General features: G+C 51.4%; 1 long non-coding RNA gene across 6 annotated transcripts in view; it reads left to right on the forward strand.

The window, feature by feature from the left end:
• The first annotated feature begins 279 nt into the window (after positions 1–279).
• LOC147081888 (uncharacterized) overlaps positions 280–26,666 on the forward strand; it is an 83,740-nt gene continuing 57,353 nt past the window's right edge. For 2 of the 6 annotated variants that reach the window (XR_015076393.1, XR_015076399.1), the window contains exon 1: positions 679–1,036. This is a non-coding gene — a long non-coding RNA (uncharacterized LOC147081888). Of the gene's footprint in view, positions 422–660; positions 1,037–26,666 lie in introns of those variants that run through there. The other 4 variants (XR_015076394.1, XR_015076396.1, XR_015076397.1 and 1 more) reach the window with 4 other exon arrangements.

Raw genomic sequence — 26,666 nt, forward strand, 5'->3', positions numbered from 1 at the left:
TCCTGGAGCTCTTTCCATAGCTCACAGAGGAGACCAGAATGTAATAAAGATTTACCATCTGATGAGCAAAACTCATTTGTATGATATAGGGGAAGGGCCATAACTGCATTACAGACGTAACTGCTGTCGGACCAGGTATTAGTTTCATCCGTAGTCGTATCGTGAGCGGCGATAATTACAGCAATTAGTTCTGTTTGTTGGGAGGAGTGGGCAGGAACCTGGAATCCTACTGACCAATCGGGAGCGTCCATATCAATGAGGGCACCTCCAGTTCTAGGATGGCTGTCTACATAGTATGACGATCCGTCTACGTACACATTTCGAGCTCTAGGTATGGCATTGACCTTTACTGGGTTTGGTTCCATATCTAGGGCTGGTAATGGACACTGGTGTGGGCTTCTCTCACAGGCGAGCATAAGAGGTAAGTTCATTTAGGAGTAATGTCCAGGTCTCGCTGTAACAATTCAAGTGTCCATTTACTGATTCGCTGAGAGGACACCTTAGTCTCACTTGATTTTAGGGGCATGTGTGGCGAATGCAAAATCACTTTCTGCAGTCCGGTGATGTAAGTAAAATGATTGACTACCCAAAATGTGGCCAACAGGTGGCGCTCGCATGCTGAGAATGTGCTTTCTACCCCTCGTAAGATACGTGAGGCTTACGCGATGGGGCGCAGTGTCTCGCTGATTGCTTGGGTCTGACTTAAAACGGCAGTTAGGCTGGTAGGGGTGGAGCCTACTTCAAGATGGAAGGGCTGGCTGTGATCTGGGATAATGAGGGCTTGTTTCAAAGCACTAACTGCTGCAGTATGGTGGTCTTCCCAAACGGATTGTATCTCTTCCGCATCGCCCTTTAAAAGATCATACAAAGGTTTAGCCAAGTCTGCAAAGTTCGGAATAAATTTTGCTGATATCCAACTAAGCCTAAAAAGGGTCACAGTGCGGTCTTTGAAACTGGCAATGGGAGTCTCTGAATAGTCGCTACCTTTTGGTGGTCCGGACTGAGGCCGGTCGCTGAAATCTTTACTCCCAGAAAGGTAACCTCATCTTTTGCCAGCTGAGCCTTTTTTGGATTTATTTTCAGCCCTGCCTTCTGTACTAACCCTATCAACTCATCTAGAAGTTCTAGGTGTTCCTCCATTGTTACGGTAGCCAGGATCAGGTCGTCAACATACTGTAGAAGGGCTGATGGTTTAGAAAAGTCTTTAACTGCTCATGCCATATACTGATGAAAGATTGATGGTGAGCTATGAAACCCTTGCGGTAAACACGTAAATGTGTAACCCTGCCCCTCAAACGTGAAAGCAAATTTGTACTGGTCCTCCTGAGCAACTGGGATACTCCAAAAACCATTCGCTATGTCTAGGGGTAGGGAAGACCGTAGCTTTGGGGGGTACGGATGTCAGTAGCGAAGGGGCTTGACTGTTGGATTTTGAAGTGGGAAAGCTTTGTTTAGGGCTCGGTAATCAATAGTAAGCCTCCAGGATTCATCTGGCTTCCTAACCGGCCATGCAGGGGAATTGGTGGTAAATGAACCTTTGCACACTACTCCCTGCTCTTCTAATGAGGCAATGACTGTTCGCGAATACGGAGTACTCTCCTGGGGAATCGGGTATTGTTTACATGCGCGATGGGGTGGACCATTAATTCGCGTTTGCCCTTCCATTCTCCCGCAGTCGTGTTTAGACTTAACAAAGGCTGCTGCGTGTTTAGTCACTAAGGAGTTAACAGCAGGCAGGGAATGTGTCAGCAGTGCTATCTGCTCAGGCTTCTTTATAGCAAACACCGAGTGGACATCTGAAATTTGCACTACATCTCCCAGTTTAGACTCCACCCACAAACAGTTCTGATTGTAATCTATAATGGCTGTCATTCCTCATAGGGTGTCATTGCCAAGTATTTCCATTTTGTTGATCATACACATATATAACAGATGTGATTTTTATGGGGAAGGTCTCAAGGGAAATACTAACTTCCTCTCCTGGATATGCTGGTGCCTGTGTGCCGGTGACTCCTGTTATTACGAAGCTACTTGATGTGCCTCAATAAATCCGAGACTCAATGTTAGCGGAACAAAACAAGGCTTTTATTAACTTAGAAGGTAACACACAGTGGAGAGGTATCTTCCATCCAGAGGTCTGCTGTACTGGATGTGAGGCAGGCTGGGCCTGCTTACATAGGGGCCAGGTATGGGCGGAGCCCTACACACAATACAATACAATGGTGAGGAAACGGAACTGAGGTAAGGGAAATGAAACCAAGCCACAGTCACAGGCAGAGAATACCGATGAGTGATGAATGGCATATTTCATCACATTCACCCCTTCTATAGATTTAGTCTGTTCGGGGGTTTGATAGTCCTCTGTGACCGACGTGGCTGTTGTGGTGCCGCGGGTGTCGGCTGGGTGTCCCCGGTGGCCTCCTGGGTCTCTGCCGGGGGTGCCACCAGGGTTGTTGAAGGGGTAGTTGGTGGGGGTACCGTTGGTCGATGTTCTTCCGGGGGTGATGAAAGAGTAGTGGGTGGGTAAGAGTTGCTGTGATCGTTGTTGCTGCTGTTGTCGTGGCTGTTGTCGTTACTGGCTGGGGCGACGTCTTTTATAGACACGGTGTCCTCCCTTCCGTCGGCGTGCCGGACATACGCGTATTGGGGGTTGGCGTGGAGTAGGTGCACTGACTCCATGAGAGGGTCCCTCTTGTGGCCCCTCACATGCCTTCGCGCGAATACCAGACCTGGGGTGGAGAGCCATGACGGCATGGATACGCCTGAGGTGGATTTCCGGGGAAAGACAAACATTCGCTCATGAGGCGTGGCATTAGTGGCAGTACACAATAGTGACCGTATCGAATGGAGCACATCTGGGAGGACTTCCTGCCAGCGGGAGATAGGGAGGCCCTTGGTCCTTAGAGCTAGAGTGACTGCTTTCCATACTGTCCCGTTCTCTCGCTCCACTTGACCATTACCCCGGGGGTTGTAGCTGGTGGTACGGCTCGTGGCGATCCCCCTGGACAGCATGTACTGGCGTAGCTCTTCACTCATGAAGGACGCCCCCCTATCTGTATGGATGTAGCTTGGCATACCGAACAGGCTGTTGAGGCATTTAATGACCGTGGCGCTGGGCATGTCTGGGCAGGGGAAGGCGAATGGGAAACGGGAGTATTCGTCCACAATGTTCAGGAAGTAAACATTGCGGTCGACGGACGGGAGGGGGCCCTTGAAATCTAAGCTGAGCCGCTCAAAGGGCCGTGTAGCTTTGATTAAGTGGGCTCTATCTGGGCGGTAGAACCGAGGCTTGCACTCAGCGCAAGTGCGGCAGTTCCTGGTCAGAGACCGAACTTCCTCAATCGAGTAGGGTAAGTTGCGGGACTTTATGAAGTGGAACAGCCGCATGACCCCTGGGTGGCAGAGGTCGTTGTGGAGGGTCTGTAGCCGATCCCCGGTGGCGCTGGCACACATCCCTCGTGAGAGGGCGTCGGGGGATTCGTTAAGGGCCCCTGGCCGGTAAATGATGTCATACTCGAAGGTGGAGAGCTCGATCCGCCACCTAAGAATCTTATCATTTTTAATCTTCCCCCTCTGTTTATTATTGAACATAAACGCTACCGACCGCTGGTTGGTAAGTAGGGTGAAGCGTTTGCCGGCTAGGTAGTGGCGCCAGTGGTGCACTGCCTCCACGATGGCTTGGGCCTCCTTTTCCACGGAGGAGTGTCTGATCTCGGGCCCTTGGAGGGTCCTCGAGAAGAAAGCTACGGGCCGCCCCGCCTGGTTGAGGGTGGCCGCCAAGGCAAAGTCAGACGCATCACTTTCCACTTGAAAGGGAGTGTTCTCGTCCACTGCCTGTAGCGTGGCCCGCTCAATATCCCGCTTAATGCTTTTGAAGGCGTGGGCCTCAGCAGAGAGCGGAAAAGAGGATGCTTTCAAGAGGGGGCGGGCTTTGTCAGAGTAGTTGGGGACCCATTGGGAATAATAAGAAAATAACCCCAGGCACCTTTTCAGGGCTTTGGGAGTGTTGGGCAGGGGCAGCTCCCGTAGGGGGCGCAATCGGTCGGGGTCTGGTCCGATTTCCCCATTCTCCACCACGCTGCCTAGTATGCAGAGGCGCGTGGTGTTGTAAACGCACTTGTCCTCGTTGTAGGTGAGGTTGAGTTTTTGTGCGGTTTTCAGGAACCTCTCGAGGTTCGAGTCGTGATCCTGCTGGTTGTGACCGCAGATGGTGACGTTGTCGAGGTAGGGGAATGTTGCCTGCAAGTGGTGGTCATCGACCATGCGGTCCATCTCCTTCTGGAAGACCGAGACCCCATTCGTCACCCCAAAGGGGACTCTGAGGAATTGGTAGAGGCGTCCGTTCGCCTCGAAGGCGGTGTACGGGCGGTCCTCTGGTCTGATAGGGAGCTGGTGGTACGCTGATTTGAGGTCGATGGTGGAGAACACCCGGTATTGGGCGATTTGGTTCACCATTTCTGATATGCGGGGTAGCGGGTAGGCGTCTAGTTGGGTGTACCTGTTGATCGTTTGGCTATAGTCGATCACCATCCATTTCTTCTCGCTACCCCTTACCACCACCACTTGGGCGCGCCACGGGCTGTTGCTGCGTTCAATAATGCGCTCCTTCAGGAGCCTGTCTACCTCGGTCGCGATAAACCGCCTGTCCTCCCAGCTGTACCTCCTGCTTTTGGTCGCTATTGGCCGGCAGTTAGGGGTAAGGTTCGCGAATAGCGAAGGCGGCTTTACCTTCAGGGTAGCCAGACCGCACACTGTGAGGGGCGGCTGGGACCCACCGTACTTGAGCGTGATGCTTTGGTGGTAGCACTGGAAATCCAGGCCCAAGATCACGCTCGCACATAGATTCTTCATGATTAGTACTTTAAAATTATCGTATACCGTTCCGTTAACGGACAATTGTACCGTGCAGTAACCCATAATGGTCGATGTCTGGGTTTTATCAGCCATAGAGATGGTACCCCGAGTAGGGACCACCTTTTGGGAGAGTTGTACCAGTTCAGGGTGGATAAAACTCTCCGTGCTTCCACTGTCAATTAAACATTTAACCCCGCACCCGTTTACCTCGATGTCCACCATTGATTTGGATAGCGGGTGCGGCCTGGTCTGGTCCACTGTGACCAATGCCACTGTAGGGCCCTGATCGAGACAAGGTGGCGTCCACGCTGTCTGCTCACAAGATGGCGGACCCCACGAGGTTGGGCAAGATGGCGTCCAAGATGGCTGCTCCCACGGCGCACACGCGGCGGTGGCGGGTTTTCCGGCGGGGTTCCCTCTGCACACCTTCCCGAAGTGCCCCTTCTTACCGCACTTAAAGCAGGTGGTGCCTTTCGCCGGGCACAGGTTTCTGGTGTGCTTCGGCTGCCCGCAGAAGTAGCAGTTGGGTCCACGACGCGTCGCGGCTGTCGTAGGGCTTCTGGGGGGAGAGCAGGGCCCTGACGGTGTCGGGCTGCCGGGCGGGGAAGATGCCTTCCAAGGTGGCGGCGTGGACGGCGCAGGCTGAAGAGTAGGCGTCCGAGTTTCTCTGGGCCACATCCAGGGATCGCGCTGTGTCCACAGCCTGTTTCAGGTCCAATCCCATTTTTTCCAGCAGTCTCTGCCGGATGTAAGTGGAGCTGAGGCCTGTGATAAAGGCATCGCGAACAAGCTCGTCAGTGTACACTGCGGCTTTTACATCTTGGCACTTGCAGTCTTTGCCAAGCGTTTTCAGGGTGCCTCGGAACTCATCCAGCGATTCCCCAGGTTGCTGTGCGCGAGTAGCGAGCAGATGCCTAGCATACACCTCATTCGTAGGCTGCTGGTAATGCGCCTTTAAGATGTCGCAGGCGGCCGGGTACGTGTCGGCGTCTTGGATGAGGGGGTAAACCCGGTGGCTTACCCAATTCCGCAGAATTCCGAGTTTCATACTTGCAGCGTCCGTAGCGCCTGTGACGGCTGCGGAATTGTCCAGGAAGAATTCCATACACATAAACCAGTGTCCAAAGCGTGCCGATGCGTCCGAAGCATGCTGGTCCAAATCCAAACGTTCGGGTTTCAAGAGTTGATCCATTGTGTTGAAAAGTAAGTTAATAAAATTGATGTGCCTCAATAAATCCGAGACTCAATGTTAGCGGAACAAAACAAGGCTTTTATTAACTTAGAAGGTAACACACAGTGGAGAGGTATCTTCCATCCAGAGGTCTGCTGTACTGGATGTGAGGCAGGCTGGGCCTGCTTGGGCGGAGCCCTACACACAATACAATACAATGGTGAGGAAACGGAACTGAGGTAAGGGAAATTAAACTGAAACCAAACCACAGTCACAGGCAGAGAATACCGATGAGTGATGAATGGCATATTTCATCACACTACTTTTGCCTATTTGAAGCTGGCGTTCAGGGTCTGGGGTATGCAGGATTGTAACAGATGAACCAGTGTCTATTAGCATAGTCTGATGTCGGCCCCCAGGCAGCAAAGCTGAGACCACTGGTCGACCATGGCCATCTTGTCTGAACCCCACTTCAGACCAGGCTGGTGGGGCCGGATCCTGTCATAATGGGCCGTTGGGTTGTTGGGACAATGGTGGGAGCGGGAATGATGAACTCATAGTTGGAGCCACGGGGCACCCCGACATCTGGGTTGATGCAAGAGTTTACATGAGCCTAGGGCGTCTATTTTACTTTCCATTGGCTTGGGTGAACGGGACGAACCATATTGCGAGTAATTATTATTATTCTTCCCACCTCCAGAGCCTGTCTGTCTAGGACCTCCGCAATCCTTTTGCAAAGTGTCCCACCTTGCCACAGTTATAACATATCAAGGGTTGCTTACGGGGTGGTGGGCCTGGGGTCCCTCTACTATATGCACTGGTGTCTCTGCTGTTGGTACCTGAACCTGAGTTTTAGTGTAGGCCCATGCAGTGTTAGCGTCTCTTAAAAGGTCTATCCATTGCGAGTTGTGGCTGACAGTGTGCCCTAAGGCTGCTCGCAGTGAGGCCTGAATATTCTTTAAGTATATTTTCTTAAATGCTGCCTCATTCTTCCCGTTTAAGACATTATCATTGGGGCGTGCCTGCATCATCTCATAAACAGTGTACAATCGATCCCCGAATACAGCAGGGGTCTCATGAGGCCCTTGTTGAGACTGGTTTAATTTCTGAACCAGATCAATAGTGTCCAAGCCCAGAGCTGTTTGTATTGTTGTGATTAAGTTATTCAGGGGGCTCCCCACATTAAAGGCCATAAAGGGCAGACTAGTTCGTAGGTCCGGGGTCAAGACAGACAGTGTAACATTTTTCATGTCACTTCCTCAAAATTAGGATGGTAATTCCAGAACCCCACTATACGTTAGCTCTGTGGGGCATGTTCGTGGGTTAACTGGTCCAAATTGCTGGACGCATGCCTGTAGATCTGCATAGTTCAGGGGCTGGGATTGTTCATAAGTACCCGCCCATAACATTCCCGGGTGAGCTGCCGCTGGTTGTGCTCCTGCTTGTGCCTGGTCACCGTCTGCAGCTGGTGGCGCGTTAGGAATCACCTGGGTACGAGTCAGAACATTAACTGGGGCTTTAAAGTGTGCAGGCTCATCCACCGAGGTTTCTATGATATTGTTATCAGCATAGGCTGCGGGCCTCTCAGCCAGGTCGATGTGGTATACGAAACGGAGGCCTTTTGTGAAGGGTGTAGTAAGGGAGGATATAGTTCGCCGCTGATCTCCTCGCATTGTTTATCATAACTCATGGGGGGGTCTACTCCCGTGACTGCCGCTATTACAGCCTGTTGTTTACCCAGCTGGTTTTCCAACTGTTGTATAGTAGCTTGTCTTTTTCTAATTTATCTAACTTGGTTTTATTATTTTCCATCTCTAGGAGGGTCTCTTTATCTTGCTCTACACAATACACTGCCGCATCGGCCATTAGCTGCACTGCCCTATCTGACTTCCATTGCTTCTCCTTAACTTGTTTCTCAATGAACGCAACAACGCCCTCAAAGGATACTCTCTTATCCTTTTTTAGACATTCTACTACTAACGTCTGTAACTGTGCATCCTTGCGCTTCTTCATTAACTTCGTTTTAAAATCTACAAAAAAATTCTCACTCGACATTCTGCTGTACGTTAAAGAGACACTACCTGTTAGATAACCTAACTTTCCACAAGGACTTTCATAGAAAAACAGAAAAATTCAAGCAAAAATCCAAGTGCCTGCCTTATGCACAATAGACCTGGTTTCAGTTAATAGTCACAGCCCCACGTTGGGCGCCAATCTGTAGCTTTTAAAAGCTCTTTAGAATAATTTTTCTGTGACTACACAAACCACTCCGGGTCCAGGTATATTGTGCATCAGTAAAACAGTCCGTGACTACACAAACCACTCGGTCCAGGTATATTGTGTATCAGTAAAACAGTCCGTGACTACACAAACCACTCGGTCCAGGTATATTGTGCATCAGTAAAACAGTCCGTGATTACACAACCCACTCTGGGTCCAGGTATATTGTGTATCAGTAAAACAGTCCGTGACTACACAAACCACTCTGGGCCCAGGTATATTGTGTATCAATAAAACCGGTTTATTAAGCATTAAGCATCCAGTACAAAGAAATAATACTGAACAAGAAGATTGTCGTAATCTGTTCGTTGAACCCTGGCGTTCCTTCCGAGTGACTGTTTAACTCTTGCTGTGTTCTGTTGACTGAAGCTTCTCATCCTCTCTTTTCATGCTGCTTTCAGTGTTCAATATCTATTCCTTTTATACCTTTTTTTCTCTTTCAAAAATACATAGCAACTTGCAGCTGCTTGGGCTATCTCACCATTCTGACCTTCACAAGTATGTTCTATTATTTCCTCCCCTTTTCTGCTGTGAGCTTTACTATGGGAACTTTTACATCTTTTGCCTTTCCCATAGCCCATTATCTAGACTGGTCTGAAACTTCAGCGATAAGGGATGTTTGGTATTGAAAACCCTCGATCTTACTTTGAGACTTATTTGATGTTTTGTCTTTCACTGTCTTCGAATGTTATCTGCCACTTATCAGCCCAAGCCTAATCTGCCACTTTCAACTTCACTGCTCCACTTACTGGCATGCAATAACTGTGACCAGCTGACCAAGCGTTGACGAGCAGGAAGGAGGCTCCAACTGCATTATTTAAAGGGATCATCAGCAACTACTTGCAGCTGCCATGTTTCTTCAGTTGGAATGGCTCTGTGAAACTTCCTGCAACTCCAACAGCTTTCTAAACTTCTTTCAAGTTCCTAAGGTGACAGGGAGTGTTGGAGCAAGTGGAGAATGCCTTCATTCTCATTTAAATGCTTCTGCTCACAACACTTGCTCACAGTCATGAGGCAGTCCCCCTCGCACTCGAGTATCTTCGGGAGAGGGAGAGCAGGTAGCAAAGTTGAGGAGAAGATGCGCACAGAGGGAGGAGGAGGGTCAGGAGGGCTCTCAGCAGGAGGCCTTACCCACCTAGGGTCTTCCGAGAGCACTTCTCTTATATCGACTTAAGCGAGGAGCAGTGTAGTAGGAGGCTCCGCTTCACCAAGGAGGTGGTCACAGAATTCTGGCGCCTCCTGCAACCAGACCTGTAGCTTCAGAGCAGGGCGAACACGGCTCTCCCAGTAGCCCTCAAGGTCACCGTTGCCCTCAATTTCTGTGCCAGCGGATCCTTCCAGTCTGCAGCAGGAGACACAGCTAACATCTCCCAGTTCATCGTCCATTGCTGCATCCAGGAGATCACAGAGGCTCTCTACACCAGGAGAAGGGACTACATTTTCTTCTCTCTGAGCAGAGAGAAGCAGGAGGAGCGCACATGTGGCTTTTCCAAGATAATGGACTTCCCCATGGTGCAGAGCGCCTTTGACTGCCTTTGACTGGCCTTGTGGGCTCCGCATAACAATCCGGAGATCTTCTGTAACCGCAAAGGCTACCACTCACTTAATGTGCAGTTTCCATAAATGGCAGATTTTAATTTAAAAGATAGCCTGCTCACACTCTATGTTTTCTTGAAATTATTGACAGTAAACTGGCGGAGCCACTGAATGACTCTGGGCAACTGTATATAATTCCCTTTAACGATGTTCTAACACCAGCCTAAGCCTGTACCATTGTGTTAGACATTACTGTGTTTTGTGTATAGTGTTTGTATGTACGGGGCGTGGCCCCTTTAAGAGCGCGGGAAAACGCGATGATGTCACGTCGCAAACCACGTGACTGTCCGGGCAGTCCTCGTGGAATCTCCATCTTGTTAAGACCTGTTTTCGTGGTTCTCCTGTATCGCTCTCTACAAACTGTTTGACCTCGTTTAGTCTTACATTAAAGACTTGTTTGATTGATCTCCTGAGTCGACCTCAGTTATTGGTACGGAATTCAACAATTCCTACATTGGTGACCCCATTTTTAGTGAACGTTTTTCGCAAAAAGAACACAGCATGGAGGCCAACGCCATTTCGTTGAAGCTACCGCAGTTCTGGGAGCAGCATGCGACCTCGTGGTTCATTCAGGTCGAAGCACAGTTCGCCCTGAGGGACATCATTGCGGATCAGACCAAATATCTCTATGTGGTCTCCGCACTCGACAGCTCTACCGCCTCGCGGATCGTCAGCCTCCTCGAGAACCCTCCAACGGAGCGCAAGTATGAAACCCTCAAGGCGCGGTTGCTGCAAGTTTTCGGGCTCACTAAATCGGAGCGCGCCCGTCGATTGCTCGCTATGCCCGGGCTCGGGGACTCCAAGCCTTCGGAGTTCATGAGCCAAATGCTCACACTCCTGGGCTCGGAACCGGAATGCTTCCTATTCCATGAACTATTCCTCAGCCAGCTGCCTGAGCAGGTGCAAGCTGCCCTGGCCAGATCCGAGGTGGAAGACTGCGCGGCACTCACGGCAGAAGCGGACAAATTTTTGCGGTAACGCAGCAGTACTGCACCGCCACGAGGCGCCCATCCCCCACAGACGCCGCCCCAGCTCGTCAGCCTGCTGGGCTGTGTTTGTACCACGCACAGTTCGGTGCGAAGGCGCAACGTTGCTGCCCTCCCTGCAGCTTTCCCCCCAAAAAAACAACTGCGACTACTGAGGAACGGGCCTAACGGGCGCCCCGCGGCCGCCATGGCGATCGGCAATGCAGGCAAGTTGCTTTTCATCACCGATACGCTCTCCGGTTGTCGTTTTATGTGCGACACCGGAGCGCAGTGTAGCATTTTGCCCGCGTCCGCCCTCGATGTGCAGGCAGGGAATCATGGCCTCGCCCTTGAAGCGGCCAATGGCGGAGCAATTCGGACCTTCGGCAGATGGTGAGTGGAGGTGTGCGTCAGGGGGCAACGTTTTCACTGGGAGTTTGTGACGGCCAAGGTTTCTCAACCCATTCTCGGCGCAGATTTCCTGTGCGCCAACAGCCTCCTGGTCGACGTGAAGAACCGGCGGTTGATCAACGCGGCAACTTTAAATTCTATCCCTTACCGCAGTAACACTACGTCGCGCAGCGTCGCCTGTGCTTTCCCGACTCCTGATGAGTTTGCTCGTCTGCTCGTCGAATTTCCCGACCTCACAAGACCCACGTTCTCCTCCACAGCCACGAAACATGGTGTGGAACACCACATCACCACCAACGGCCCCCGGTCTACGCGCGGGCCCGGCGCCTGGAACCTGGTAAGCTGGCGGTCGCAAAGGCGGAGTTCTCGACCATGGAACGGTTAGGGATTATTCGCCGGTCGAATAGTCCCTGGTCTTCACCCCTCCATATCATCCCGAAGCCTGGCGGCGGATGGCGACCATGCGGCGACTATCGACGCCTAAACCACGCCACCACTCCTGATCGGTACCCGATCCCCCACATCCAGGATTTCTCTGCCCATTTGGCAGGGAGCACCGTCTTCTCGAAAGTCGACCTCGTACGGGGCTACCACCAGGTCCCAGTGCACCCACAGGACGTCCAGAAGACCGCAGTCATCACCCCATTCGGCCTCTTCGAGTTTCTGCGAATGCTGTTTGGGTTAAAGAACGCCGCCCAGGCTTTCCAATGCCTGATGGACTCCGTGCTGCGGGACCTCAAGTTCCTCTTCGTCTACCTGGACGATATCCTAATTGCCAGTCCCACTAAAGAAGAACATATCTGTCACCTACGCACCCTTTTTCGACGCCTCAGCCACCACGGCCTGATTATCAACCCGGCCAAGTGTCAGTTTGGCCTGCGCCAAATTGATTTCCTGAGACATCGCATCACCGCAGAGGGAGCGGTTCCTTTAGAAGCGAAGGTAGAGGCGGTGATATCCTTCCCACGCCCGCAAAGCATTAAGGCCCTGCAGGAATTCCTAGGCATGGTAAACTCTTACCACTGTTTCGTGCCTAAGGCAGCACTACTCATGCAGCCCCTGTACGAGGCCCTCAAGGGCAAGGCTGGCAAGAACCCGGTAGACTGGACGGATGACATGGCCCGAGCGTTCGACGACACCAAAAGCGCCTTAGCCAACACAACCATGCTGGCGCACCCGCTGCCAGGAGCCATCATCGCCCTCACCATCGACGCGTCAGACTACGCCATCGGCGCCGTGCAAGAGCAGTGGGTGAACGGGACGTGGCAGCCATTGGCATTCTACAGCCGTCAACTACGGCGGAACAAGAGAGCGTATAGCATGTTCGACCGGGAGTTGCTCGCCCTTTTTCTGGCCATCCGCCATTTTCGCTTCCTCCTGGAAGGACGTCCTTTCACCGCCTTTGTAGACCATAAGCCACTAACTTTTGCCATGGCCAAGACCGCTGAACCGTGGTCATCCCGACAGCAAGGTCAACTGACCTACATATCCGAATTCACCACGGATATACAGCATGTGGCCGGTAAGGACAACCTGGTGGCAGACTGCCTCTCCCGCGCGACATTCAATACGGTTCATTTGGGCATTGATTATGCCCTTATGGCAGCGGACCAAGCCTCAGACCCAGAAGTCCAAGCCTGCAGAACGACCGTCACTGGCCTCCGGTTGGCCGACGTCAAGTTCCATTCGGCAGGTACCACGCTGTTGTGTGACGTCTCCATACAGGACCCTCGCCCGGTCGTGCCGGTCGTCTGGCACCGTAAAGTGTTCGACGCCATACATGGGTTGTCACACCCAGGAATGAAGGCCTCTCCGAAGCTGATGTCAGCGAAATTCGTATGGCATGGCATAGCATGCACAAGGATGTCCGCGACTGGGCCAACATCTGCGTAGCCTGCCAAAAGGCCAAAGTACAGTGCCACGTCAAAGCTCCGTTGGCCACCTTCACAGTTCCGGAGCGACGGCTTGACCATGTCAATGTGGACCTGGTAGGACCACTCCCACCCTCCCATGGTTTTTCACACATCCTGACCATGGTTGACCGCACCACCAGATGGCCGGAGGCGGTTCCCCTGTCATCCACTACTTCGGCGGACGTGGCCAGGGCGTTCATTTCCACCTGGGTCACCCGGTTCGGAGTGCCCGCAGATATTTCTTCCGACAGAGGACCGCAGTTTTTCTCCGAACTCTGGAATGCAGTGGCCCAAGGACTCGGTGTCAAATTACATCGCACCACAGCCGACCACCCACAGGCAAATGGCCTCTGTGAATGTTTCCACCGATCACTGAAGGCCGCCCTGAGGGCCAGCCTCCAGGATGCTGGATGGGCAGACAAGCTACCGTGGGTCCTGTTGGGCCTTCGCATGGCCCCCAAAGAAGACCTTCGCCCTTCATCAGCAGAGCTGGTGTGCGGTCAGCCACTGCGAGTCCCGAGGGATTTCCTGCCAGCTTCGACGAAGCCATGGTCCGCAGCTGACCAGCTTACTAGTCACCAGGAGGCAGCCAGATGCTTCGCACCGGTGCCCACTTCGCACCACGGGCTGCAGAGTTCGCACATTCCCCCGGAGCTTCACAAGGCTGAGTACGTCTTTATTCGCCATGATGCTCATAAGGATCCACTCAAGGCCCCATATACTGGTCCCTTCCGCGTGTTGGAGGCAGGGGACAAAACCTTCACGGTGGATGTCGGTGGTAAACCGGACCACATTTCGGTCGATCGCTTAAAGCCAGCACATCTGGACCTCAACCGCCCCGTCGAGACAGCACTACCGCCGAGATGAGGTTGGCCACCCATCGCCGTTACAGCAGAACAAGTGCAACCGCCCGCCAGACCGCCAGCCGCCCAACAGCCTCCGCCTCAGGAGTACAGGAGTCGTTCTGACTGGCTCATCAGACCCCCTCACCATTTGACTTTGCCCGTTAAAGCGAATTCTGGGGGGGCGCATGTGGCGGAGCCACTGAATGACTCTGAGCAACTGTATATAATTCCCTTTATGATGATCTAACACCAGCCTAAGCCTGTACCATTGTGTTAGACATTACTGTGTTTTGTATATAGTGTTTGTATGTACGGGGCGTGGCCCCTTTAAGAGCGCGGGAAAATGCGGGCAAACGCGATGACGTCACGTCGCAAACCATGTGACTGTCCGGGCAGTCCTCGTGGAATCTCCATCTTGTTAAGACCTGTTTTTGTGGTTCTCCTGTATCGATCTCAACAAACTGTTTGAACTCGTTTAGTCTTACATTAAAGACCTGTTTGATTGATCTCCTGAGTCAACCTCAGTTATTGGCTAGGAATTCGTCAATTCCTACAAACCGATATTTACCAGTAAAATAAAGGGGAAACAGTGGAAATGCAAAGCAGGCCAGTCAGCATCTGTAAAGAGGAAAGATCGATTATTGATGTTTCAGGTTTGTACCCTTCATAAGAACTACCAGAAAATGCTGGAAATACACAGCAGGCCAGTCAGCATCTGTAAAGGTTATGGTGTCAGCAGTTCTTGCCAACATGTCCCAGTATCTCTTATTACATTTGAAAGGAATTTTATTATCAGTGGAATGCAGGCAAACCCTAGCAATGAAAATGTTGACACTATGCGCCACATGGAGCCACTGCTGGAACACGCGCAGAGTATTATTTTTCAAAGTGCTCTCAGAAAACTGTAATTGATCGCTCAGTTTCCAGTAAATTACTGGACAGGCCCAAAACCAACATCTGGTTGGGAACCAAATGTGTGACCACATCTGAAAGAAAGAAAGAAAAATGTAGCACCCTTAATGACCTCAGAATGCCCCAAAGCATTTTACAGCCAATGAAGTATTTCTTGAAGTGGAGTCACTGTTGTAATGTGGGAAACACGGCGACCAATTTGCGCACAGCAAGCTCCCGCAAACAGCAATGTAATAGTGACCAGATAATCTGTTTTAGTGATGTTGATTGAGGGATAAATATTGGCCAGGACACTGGGGCTAATTCCCCTGCTCTTCTTCGAAATAGTGTCACGTCAACCTGAGAGGGCAGACGGGGTTTGGTTTAACGTCTCATCCAAAAGACGGCTCCTCCGACAGTGCAGCACTCCCTTAGCACTGCACTGGAGTGTCAGCCTAGATTTTTGTGCTCAAGCCTCTGGAGTGGGACTTGAACCCGCAACCTTCTGCTCAAAGGCGAGAGTGCGACCCACTGAGCCACAGCTGGAACAGAAGAACGGAGTGTATGAAATCAAAACAGAAAATGCAGATCAGTCAGGTTCGAGTACCAATGAAGGGCCTCACCTGAATTTTTAAATGGCAGAGACTGAAGCAGACGGAACAAGACAAAGAAGAGAGGAGCAGGAGCCAAGGAGCTCATTGATTGACTGGCTTACCCTGTGGCAGAACCACTGAATGACTCTGGCTAACTGTATATAATTCTCTTTAACGATGTTCTAACACCAGCCTAGACCTGTACCATTGTGTTAGGCATTACTGTGTTTTGTATATAGAGTTTGCATGTACGGGGCATGGCCCCTTTAAGAGCGCGGCAAAACGCGGGCAAACGCGATGACGTCACGTCGCAAACCACGGGACTGCCCAGGCAGTCCTCGTGGCATCTCCGCTGAGTAAAGACCTGTTTGATTGTTCTCTTGTGTCGATCTCCGTTATTCGTAGGAATTCATTAATTCCTACATTGGTGACCCCGTTTTTGTGAACGTTTTCACAAAAGAAGAGCACAGCATGGAAGCAAACGCCGTTTCGCTAAAGCTACCGCAGTTCTGGGAGCAGCAAGCGCCCTCGTGGTTTATTCAGGTCGAGGCCCAGTTCGCCCTGAGGAACATTGATGCGGATCAGACCAAGCATCTTTACGTGGTCTCCGCACTCGACAGCTCTACCGCCTCTCGGATCGTCAGCCTCCTCGAAAACCCCCCAAGTATGAAAGTATGAAACCCTCAAAGCGCGGTTACTGCAGGTTTTCGGGCTGACAAAATCGGAGCGCGCCCGTCGATTACTCGCTATGCCCGGGCTCGGGGACTCCAAGCCTTCAGAGTTGATGAGCCAAATGCTCGCACTCCTGGACTCAGAACGGGAATGTTTCCTAATCTGCAAGATTTTCCTCAGCCAACTGCCTGAACAGGTACAAGCTGCCCTGGCCAGATCTGAAACTGAAGACTGCGCAACACTCGCTGCGGAGGCTGACAAAATTTTCGCTGTAACTCGGCAGTACTGCGCCGCCACGAGGCACCCATCCCCCGCAGACGCCGTCCCAGCTCGTCAGCCTGCTGGGCTGTGTTTCTACCACGCGCAGTTCGGCGCAAAAGCGAAGCCCTCCCTGCAGTTTTCCCCCAAAAAAACGACTGACACTGCGACCGCCGAGGAACGGGTCTAACGGGCACCCCACGGCCGCGATGGTGATCGGCAACGTGGGAAAATTGCTCTTCATCACTGATACTCTCTCCGGTCGTCGTTTTCTGTGCGACACCGGAGCGCAGTGCAGCATTTTACCCGCGTCCGCCCTCGATGTGCAGACGAGGAATCACGGCCCCGCCCTTGAAGCGGCCAATGGTGGAACAATTCGGACCTTCGGCAGACGGCGAGTGGAGGTGTGCGTCGGGGGGTAACGTTTTCACTGGGAATTTGTTACGGCCAAAGTTTCCCAGCCCCTCCTCGGCGCGGATTTCCTGTGCGCCAACAGTCTCCTGGTCGACGTTAGGAACCGGCGGCTGACCAACGCAGCAACTTTTAATTCATTTCCATGTTACCGCAGTAACACTACGTCACGCACTGTCTCCTGTGCGTTCCCGACTCCTGATGAGTTCGCTCGCCTGCTCAGCGAATTCCCCGACCTGACAAGACCCACATTCTCCTCCACAGCCACGAAACATAGTGTGGAACACCACATCACCACCAACGGCCCCCCTGGTCTACGCGCGGGCCCCGCGCCTAGAACCTGGCAAGCTGGCGGCCGCAAAGGCGGAGTTCGCGACCATGGAATGGTTAGGGATTATTCGCCAGTCGAATAGTCCCTGGTCTTCATCCCTCCATATCGTCCCGAAGCCTGATGGCCATGCGGCGACTATCGACGACTAAGCGACGCCACCACTCCTGATCGGTACCCGATCCCCCATATCCAGGATTTCTCTGCCCATTTGGCAGGGAACACCGTGTTTTCAAAAGTCGACCTCGTCCAGGGCTACCACCTGGTCCCAGTTCATCCACAAGGCGTCCAGAAGACCGCAGTCATCACCCCATTCGGCTTCTTCGAGTTTTTACGGATGCCGTTTGGGTTAAAGAACGCCGCCCAGGCTTTCCAACGCCTGATGGACTCCGTGCTGCGGGACCTCAAGCTCCTCTTCGTCTACCTGGACAATCTTCTAATTGCCAGTCCTACTAAGGAAGAACATACCTGTCACCTACGCACCCTTTTTCGACGCCTCAGCCAACATGGCCTGATTATCAACCTGGCCAAGTGTCAGTTTGGCCTGCGCCAAATTGATTTCCTGGGACATCGCATTACCGCAGAGGGAGCGGTTCCTTTTCAAGCGAAGGTAGAGGCGGTGATATCCTTCCCACGCCCGCAGAACATAAAGGCCCTGCAGGACTTCCTAGGCATGGTAAACTTTTACCACCGTTTCGTGCCTAAGGTGGCACTACTCATGCAGCCCCTGTATGAGGCCCTCAAGGGCAAGACTGGCAAGAACCCGGTAGACTGGATGGATGACATGGCCCGAGCGTTCACCGACACCAAAAGTGCCTTAGCCAATGCGACTATGCTGGCGCACCCACTGCCAGGAGTCACCATCGCCCTCACCACCGACGCGTTGGACTACGCAGTCAGGGCCGTGCAACAGCAGTGGGTGAACGGGACGTGGCAGCCGTTGGCATTCTTCAGCCGTCAACTACGGCAGAACGAGAGAGCATACAGCACGTTCGACCGGGTGTTGCTCGCCCTTTTTCTGGCCATCCACCATTTTCGGTTCCTCTTGGAAGGACGTCCTTTCACCGCTTTTGTGGACCAGAAGCCGCTGACCTTTGCAATGTCCAAGACCGCCGAACCGTGGTCAGCCCGACAGTGTCAACTGACCTACATATCCGAATTCACCACGGATATACGGCACGTGGCCGGTAAGCACAACCTGGTGGCAGACTGCCTCTCCCGCGCGATCGTCAATACGGTTCATTTGGGCATCGACTACGCCCTCATGGCAGCGGACCAAGCCTCAGACCTGGAAGTCCAAACTTACCGAACGGCCATCACTGGCCTCCAGTTGGCCGACGTCAAGTTCCATTCGGCAGGTACCACACTGTTGTGTGACGTCTCCGTACAGGATCCTCGCTCTGCCGTGCCGGTCGTCTGGCGCCGCAAAGTGTTCGACGCCATACATGGGTTGTCACACCCTGGAATGAAGGCCTCTCAGAAACTGATGTCAGCGAAATTTGTATGGCATGGCATGCATAAAGATGTCCGCGACTGGGCCAACGCCTGCGTGGTCTGCCAAAAGGCCAAGGTACAGCGCCACATCAAAGCTCTGTTGGCCGCCTTCACAGTTCCGGAGTGAAGTTTTGACCACGTCAATGTGGACCTGGTAGGACCACTCCCACCCTCCCATGGTTTTTCACACATCCTGACCATGGTTGACCGCACCACCAGATGGCCAGAGGCGGTCCCCCTGTCATCCACTACTTCGGCGGACATGGCCAGGGCGTTCGTTTCCTTCTGGATCGCCCATTTCGGAGTACCCGCCCATATTTCGTCAGACAGGGGACCGCAGTTTTCCTCCGAACTCTGAAATGCAGTGGCCCAAGGACTCGGTGTCAAATTACACCGCACCACAGCCTACCACCCACAGGCAAATGGCCTCTGCGAACGCTTCCACCGGTCAATGAAAGCCGCCCTGAGGGCCAGCCTGCAGGACGCTGAATGGGCAGACAAGCTACCGTGGGTCCTGTTGGGCCTTCGCACGGCCCCCAAAGAAGACCTTCACTCTTCATCAGCGGAGCTTGTGTATGGTCAGCCGCTGCAGGTCCCAGGGGACTTCCTACCAACATCGACGGAGCAATGGTCCGTGACTGCCCAGCTTGCTAGTCACCAAGAGGCGGCCAGATGTTTCACACTGGTACCCACTTCGCACCACGGGCCGCAGAGGTCAGACGTTCCCACGGAGCTTCACAAGGCTGAATACATTTTTATTCGCCATGACGCACATAGGGATCCACTCAAGGCCCCATATACCGGTCCCTTCCGCGTGTTGGAAGCATGGGACAAAACCTTCACGGTAGATGTCGGTGATAAACCGGACCACATTTCGGTCGACCGCTTAAAGCCAGCACGTTTGGACCTCGACTGCCCCGTCGAGACAGCACAACCGCCGAGACGGGGTCGGCCACCCTTCGTCGTTGCGGCAGACCAAGTGCGACCGCCCGCCAGACCGCCAGCCGCCCTGCAGCCTCCGCCTCGAGAGTACAGGAGTCGTTCTGACAGGCTTGTCAGACCCCCTCACCGTTTGACTTTGTCCGTTAAAGCGAATTCTGGGGGCGCGCATGCGGCAGAACCACTGAATGACTCTGGCTAACTGTATATAACTCTCTTTAACGATGTTCTAACACCAGCCTAGACCTGTACCATTGTGTTAGGCATTACTGTGTTTTGTATATAGAGTTTGCATGTACGGGGCGTGGCCCCTTTAAGAGCGCGGACAAACGCGATGACATCACGTCGCAAACCACGGGACTGCCCAGGCAGTCCTCGTGGCATCTCCGTTGAGTAAAGACCTGTTTGATTGTTCTCTTGTGTCGATCTCCGTTATTCGTAGGAATTCGTTAATTCCTACAACCCAACCTTTTAGACACTGTTTTCCTGCATTGCAGACTATTCTCCAGCCACTAGCCTGCTCCTATAAATTCTTATTTTAAAGCCAAAAATTAATCATTTCAAGGTTGACAGAATAGTTTTGCAGCTCATGCATGAGATGTCAGCAGCAAGCAATTCAACCACTTTCACATTTGGAGTACAAATTTCTTAGAAATGAAGGTTATTCGAGTATTATCAACAACTGTATACCCCAGTAGGTTTTAAAGGTCATTTATCTGCCCTTTTATCTCATCTAACATCTATTGTAAAAAGCATTTAAAATTAATTAATTTATATAACAGAACTCACATTATACCTATCCTCAGTGGGTAGGGGTGCGGTGGGGGGCTGGGGGTTACCGTGAATATAGGCTGCACCATGTCTGAATGGAACAGGCTTGACAGACCAGTTGGTCTTTTCCTGTTCTCCTTCATATGTTTCACATCTTTAGAATGAAACTAATACACCTGCTGTGTTGCAGCTTGCTAGCAGTCCAGGACCTGCAAACCCTTTGTGCCGCTGTAATAGAAAATTCATTTTGCTGACATAGAGTCATAGCGGCACAGAAGGAGGCCATTCGGCCCATCGAGTCCGTGCCGGCTTTCTGTGGAGCAATCCAGTCAGTCCCATTCCCCCGCTCTATCCCCACAGCCCTGCAAGTTTATTTCCCTCAAGTGCCTATCCAGTCTCCCCTTGAAAACATTGAGTGTCTCCGCTTCCACCACTTCCGTCGGCAGCGAATTCCAGGACCTCACCACTCGCTGCATAAAAAGGTTTTTCCTCCCATCCCCCCTGTATCTCTTGCCCAAAACCTTAAATCTGTGTCCCCTAATCTTTGTACCATCAACTAGTGGGAAAAGCCTTTCCCCGTGTAACCTATCCAAACCCATCATAATCTTGTACACCTCTATCAAATCACCCCTCAACCTCCTTTGCTCTAATTAACACAAATCCAGCTTCTCTAACCTGTCCTTGTAGCTAAGATCTCCCATCCCCGGAGCCATTCTGGTAAATCTCCTCTGCACCCTCTCAAGGGCCTTCACATCCTTCCTAAAGTGTGGTGACCAGAACTGGACACAATACTCCAGTTGTGGCCTAACCAGCGCTTTATAAAGGTTCAGCATAACTTCTCTACTTTTGTACCCAATACCCCTATTTATGAAGCCCAAGATCCCATGGGGGAAAAATTCAGTTGGTTTGCACCTCCCGTTAGCGCCTTAAGAGGGCGCTAATTGGGCGCAAAGCAACTAGCGCCCGGGCGCGGCGATGTTTGCGCCACTCGCGAAATTAACTAGGCATTTTGCGGCGGCGCTAAACACTACCGTCGCAATCTCCTGCGCCGGCAGATCGTGACATCAGTCGAGCGCGCAATGCCCCGGTAGCGCCCTGGACCAGATGTTGAGTGGCGCCCCTGCCTTACCGCCTGCCGTTAGCAACGACAGGTTGAGGGGAGCGTTTTGCAGTCAGAAAGGGACTGGGGAAGCGCTATTTAAAAGCGACCGCTTCCTGCCTTTTTTTGTTGGTGACATTTTTGCACCACGTATTCTGAGAGAGAGAGAGAAAGACCTCTGGAGAAATTCAACACTGTGTGAAGGAGTTTTGGGTACTGAGCTGCACTTTGCAGGTTCATTTTGATTTGCCCTTCCTTGTATTGATTTAGAAGAGACTGTGGGGGCTGCACTCTGAGCTCTTTCCCTGGGTCTCTCCATTGTTCTTTCCAGCAGATTTGATGTACAGGTCTCTCCAGGCCAAGATTCAAGGCTGCAATGAGCATAGAAACATAGAGATAGGAACAGGAGTAGGCCATTCGGCCCTTCGAGCCTGCTCCGCCATTCAATGAGATCATGGCTGATCTTCGTCTGAGATCATAGCTGATCTTACCAGTTCAGTACCCCGTCCCCGCCTTTTCTCCGTAACCCTTAATCCCCTTAGCCTTCAGAAATATATCCAATTCTCTCTTGAAAATATTTATTGAATTAGCCTTCACAGCCCTCTGTGGCAGGGAATTCCACAGGCTCACCACTCTTTGAGTGAAGAAATTCTTCCTCATCTCTGTTTTAAATGATTTGCCCGCTATTTTTAGACTGTGGCCCCTGGTTCTGTGCTCCCCGGCCATTGGAAACATTCTCTCTGAATTCAGCCTGTCCAGGCCTGCCATAATTTTATATGTTTCGATGAGATCCCCTCTCAATCTTCTAAACTCCAGTGAATACAAGCCCAAACTATTTAATCTCTCTTCGTAGGTCATTCCCGCCATTCCAGGTATCAGCCTGGTGAATCGCCGTTGCACTCTTTCCATGGCAAGAACATCCTTCCGCAGATGGGGCGACCAAAACTGTACACAATACTCCAGATGCGGTCTCACCAGCACCTTGTACAGCTGTAGTAAGGTATCCCTATTCCTATACTCGAACCCCCTTGATATGAAGGCCAACATACCATTTGCCTTCTTAATCGCCTGTTGCACCTGCATGCTCTCCTTCAGTGACTGGTGCACAAGAACACCCAGGTCCCTCTGCACTTCCCCATCTCCCAATCTATTGCCATTTAGATAATAATCTACCCTCCTGTTTTTACCCCCAAAGTGGATAACCTCGCATTTATCCACATTATAGTGCATCTGCCACGTATCCGCCCATTCCCCCAACCTGTCCAAATCGCACTGTAGCCTCCTGACATCCTCATCAGAGCCCACCCCTCCTCCTAGTTTAGTGTCGTCAGCGAATTTGGAAATATTGCATCCAATTCCCTGATCCAGATCATTTATATATATATTGTGAACAGCTGGGGTCCCAGGACAGATCCTTGCGGCACCCCGCTGGTCACTGCCTGCCACTCCGAAAACGAGCCGTTTATTCCAACTCTCTGTTTTCTATCCGCCAGCCAGTTCTCTATCCACGTTAATACTTTGCCCCCAATCCCATGAGCCTTAATTTTGCATGATAATCTTTTGTGTGGAACCTTATCGAAGGCTTTCTGGAAGTCAAGGTACACCACATCCACTGGCTCTCCCCCCATCTATTTTACCAGTTACTTCCTCAAAAAATTCCAGCAGATTAGTCAAACACGATTTACCCTTTGTAAATCCATGTTGACTCTGTCCGATCCTTTCCCCATTTGTCAAGTGCTCCGCTATTTTATCCTTAATAATGGACTCTAGCATTTTGCCCACAACCGATGTAAGGCTTACTGGTCTATAATTCCCTGCTTTCTCTCTACCCCCCTTTTTAAATATTGGGGTAACATTAGCTACCCTCCAATCCACGGGTACTGTTCCCGAGTCAATGGAGTTCCGGAAGATGATCCTTAGAGCATCTGCTATCTCCAGGGCCACCTCCTTAAGTACCCTAGGATGTAGTTTATCAGGCCCCGGGGATTTGTCGGCCTTCAGTCCCCTCAACTTACCCAACACCATATCCCTAGAGATACTAATTTCTGTCAGCTCCTCCCTCTCATTAGTCCCTATGTTTGCCGATATTCCTGGGAGGTTATTTGTGTCCTCCTTTGTGAATACAGAACCAAAGTATGAGTTTAATTGGTCTGCCATTTCCTTATTCTCCATTATATATTCTCCCGAATCGGACTGCAAGGGACCGACTTGGGATTTTACCAGTCTTTTCCTCCTGATATACCGATAAAAGCTTTTGCAGTCTGTCTTTATGTTTGCTGCAAGTTTACTTTCGTATTCTATTTTCCCCTTCCTGATTAATCCCTTTGTCCTCTTTTGCTGTATCCTGTACTGCCCCCAATCTTCCGGTCTGGTGCTTTTTTTTGCCAGTTGATATGCCCTTTTTTTTGATTTTATGCTGTCCCTAATTTCCCTCGTTATCCACGGTTGAGTCACCTTTTTAGGTTTATTTTTATGCCAAACCGGTATAAACATGTTCTGGAATTCTTCCATTCTATCTTTGAATGCTTGTCATTGTCTATCCACTGTCAATCCCCCCAGAAACACCACCCAATCAATCTTACCCAATTCCCGTCTCATACCCTCGTAATTCCCTTTATTTAAGTTCTGGACCTTAGTCTCTGATTCAATTTCCTCACTCTCCATCTCGACTGAGAGCTCGATCATATTATGATCGCTCTGACCCAAGGGGCCTCGTACAAGAAGATTGCTGATAAGTCCCTTCTCATTGCACAATACCCAGTCTAAAATGGCCTGATCTCGAGTCGGCTCCTCGACATATTGGTCCAGATAACCGTCCCGAAAACATTCCAGGAATTCCTCCTCCTCAGAATTTTTACTAATTTGGGTAGTCCAATCAATATGTAAATTAAAGTCACCCATGATGACAGCTGTGCTCTTATCGCACGCTTCTCTAATTTCCCTTTTTATGCCTTCCCTCACCTCCATATTACTATTTGGAGGCCTATATATCACACCCACTAACGTTTTCCTCCCCTTGCTATTTCTCATTTCTACCCATACAGATTCCGTTTCATCCGAGTTAATATCCTTCCTTTCCATTGCATTAATCCCCTCCTTTACCAGCAATGCTACCCCACCTCCCCTACCTTTTTGCCGATCCTTCCTAAATATTGTATATCCCTGGATGTTAAGTTCCCAGCCTTGCCCACCCTGCAGCCACGTTTCTGTAATCCCAATCAAATCATACTTGTTTACCTCTATTTCCACAACTAATTCATCCACCTTGTTCCTAATGCTTCTAGCATTAAGATACAAAGCCTTCAGGCTTGCTTTTTTCACACTCTCATTATGAATTAGTTTGGCCCTTTGTGTTTCTCTCCTTTGCTTATTGCTTCTCACCTTTCTACCATCTATTTCTGACTTCATATGACTTCCCTCTTTTCCACTACCTAGGTTCCCATCCCCCTGCCAAATTAGTTTAAATCCTCCCGAACCGCCCTAGAAAATATTACCCCGAGGACATCGGCTCCCTCACAGTTCAGGTGTAGACCGTCCCCTTGGTACAGGTCACTCCTCCCCAAGAACTGGTTCCAATGCCTCAAGAATTTAAATCCCTCTCCCTTGCACCACTGCTCAAGCCACGTATTTAGCTTATCTATCTTACTCTCTCTAAACTTATTAGCTCGTGGCACTGGTAGCAATCCAGAGATTACTACCTTTGAGGTCCTACTTTTCAATTTAGCTCCTAACTCCCTAAATTCAGCTTGTAGGACCTCCTCCCTCTTTTTACCTACATCGTTGGTACCTACATGTACCACGACAACTGGCTGATCCCCCTCCCCCTTCAGAATGCTCTGCACCCGCTCCGAGACATCCTTGACCCTTGCACCAGGGAGGCAACATACCATCTTGGAGTCTCGGTCTCGGCCACAGAAACTCCTATCTATCCCCCTTACAATTGAATCCCCTATCACTATAGCCCTATCCCTCTTTTTCCCGCCCTTCTGTGCAGCAGAGCCAGTCATGGTGCCCTGAACCTGGCTGCTGGTGCCTTCCCCTGATAAGTCATCTCCCCCAACAGTACCCAAAACGGTAAACCTGTTTTGGAGGGAGATGACCGCAGGTGACTCCTGCACTACCTTCCTGCCTTTACCCTGCCTTTTGGTCACCCATTTACTGTCTGAGCTAGCCTTTACCTGCGGTGTGACCAACTCACTGAATGTGCTATCCACAACATCCTCAGCATCGCGTATGCTCCAGAGTGAGTCCATTCGCAGCTCCAGCGCCGCCATGCGGTCCGCTAGGAGCTGCAGCTGGACACACTTCCTGCACACATAGTTGTCAGGGACAGTGTCCCTGATTTCCCACATGGCACAGGAGGAGCATGACACGGGTCCGAGCTGCCCTTCCATGACTTAACCCTAACAATACCCTTTTATTTACTACGATTTAGCTTAATTATTGAATTCTACTTAGAATAAGTTTGTGAAAGTACTCACCAACCAGTCACCTACCTGTTTTCTGGTGTTGTATTTTCACTGCCGCCTCCTGTCCTGGAACCTTTTCCACCTAGGTTAGGCTCCTGAAATAAAATAAATTGAACCTACCTTTTCAACTTCCCCTAACCCCTAAAAGGTTAGAGGAGGTGGAAGGGTGGGAGACACTACACTGTAGTGTTTCGGGTTTAGCAACAGCTCCACCTATATAAGAGTTACTGGCCTCCTGCTCTCCCGACTGCACCAGCTGCTCCCTGGTGACGTCACACACTGATTACTTTTTACCTCTCTCCTCTGCTGTTGATTTGGTACGCCTCGCAACTGCCGCCGGTTTTTAAGCCGGGCTCCTCCTCGCTGCTCCCTGCTGCTCCGAGTGGTCGGGCCTCGCAACTGCCGCCGGTTTTTAAGCCGGGCTCCTCCTCGCTGCTCCCTGCTGCTCCGAGTGGTCGGGCCTCGCAACTGCCGCCGGTTTTTAAGCCGGGCTCCTCCTCGCTGCTCCCTGCTGCTCCGAGTGGTCGGGCCTCGCAACTGCCGCCGGTTTTTAAGCCGGGCTCCTCCTCGCTGCTCCCTGCTGCTCCGAGTGGTCGGGCCTCGCAACTGCCGCCGGTTTTTAAGCCGGGCTCCTCCTCGCTGCTCCCTGCTGCTCCGAGTGGTCGGGCCTCGCAACTGCCGCCGGTTTTTAAGCCGGGCTCCTCCT

The sequence above is a fragment of the Somniosus microcephalus genome, unplaced genomic scaffold (assembly GCF_052327205.1).
Source record: "Somniosus microcephalus isolate GS21.2 unplaced genomic scaffold, FLI_Smic_1.0 scaffold311, whole genome shotgun sequence".
NCBI classification, from domain to species: domain Eukaryota; kingdom Metazoa; phylum Chordata; class Chondrichthyes; order Squaliformes; family Somniosidae; genus Somniosus; species Somniosus microcephalus.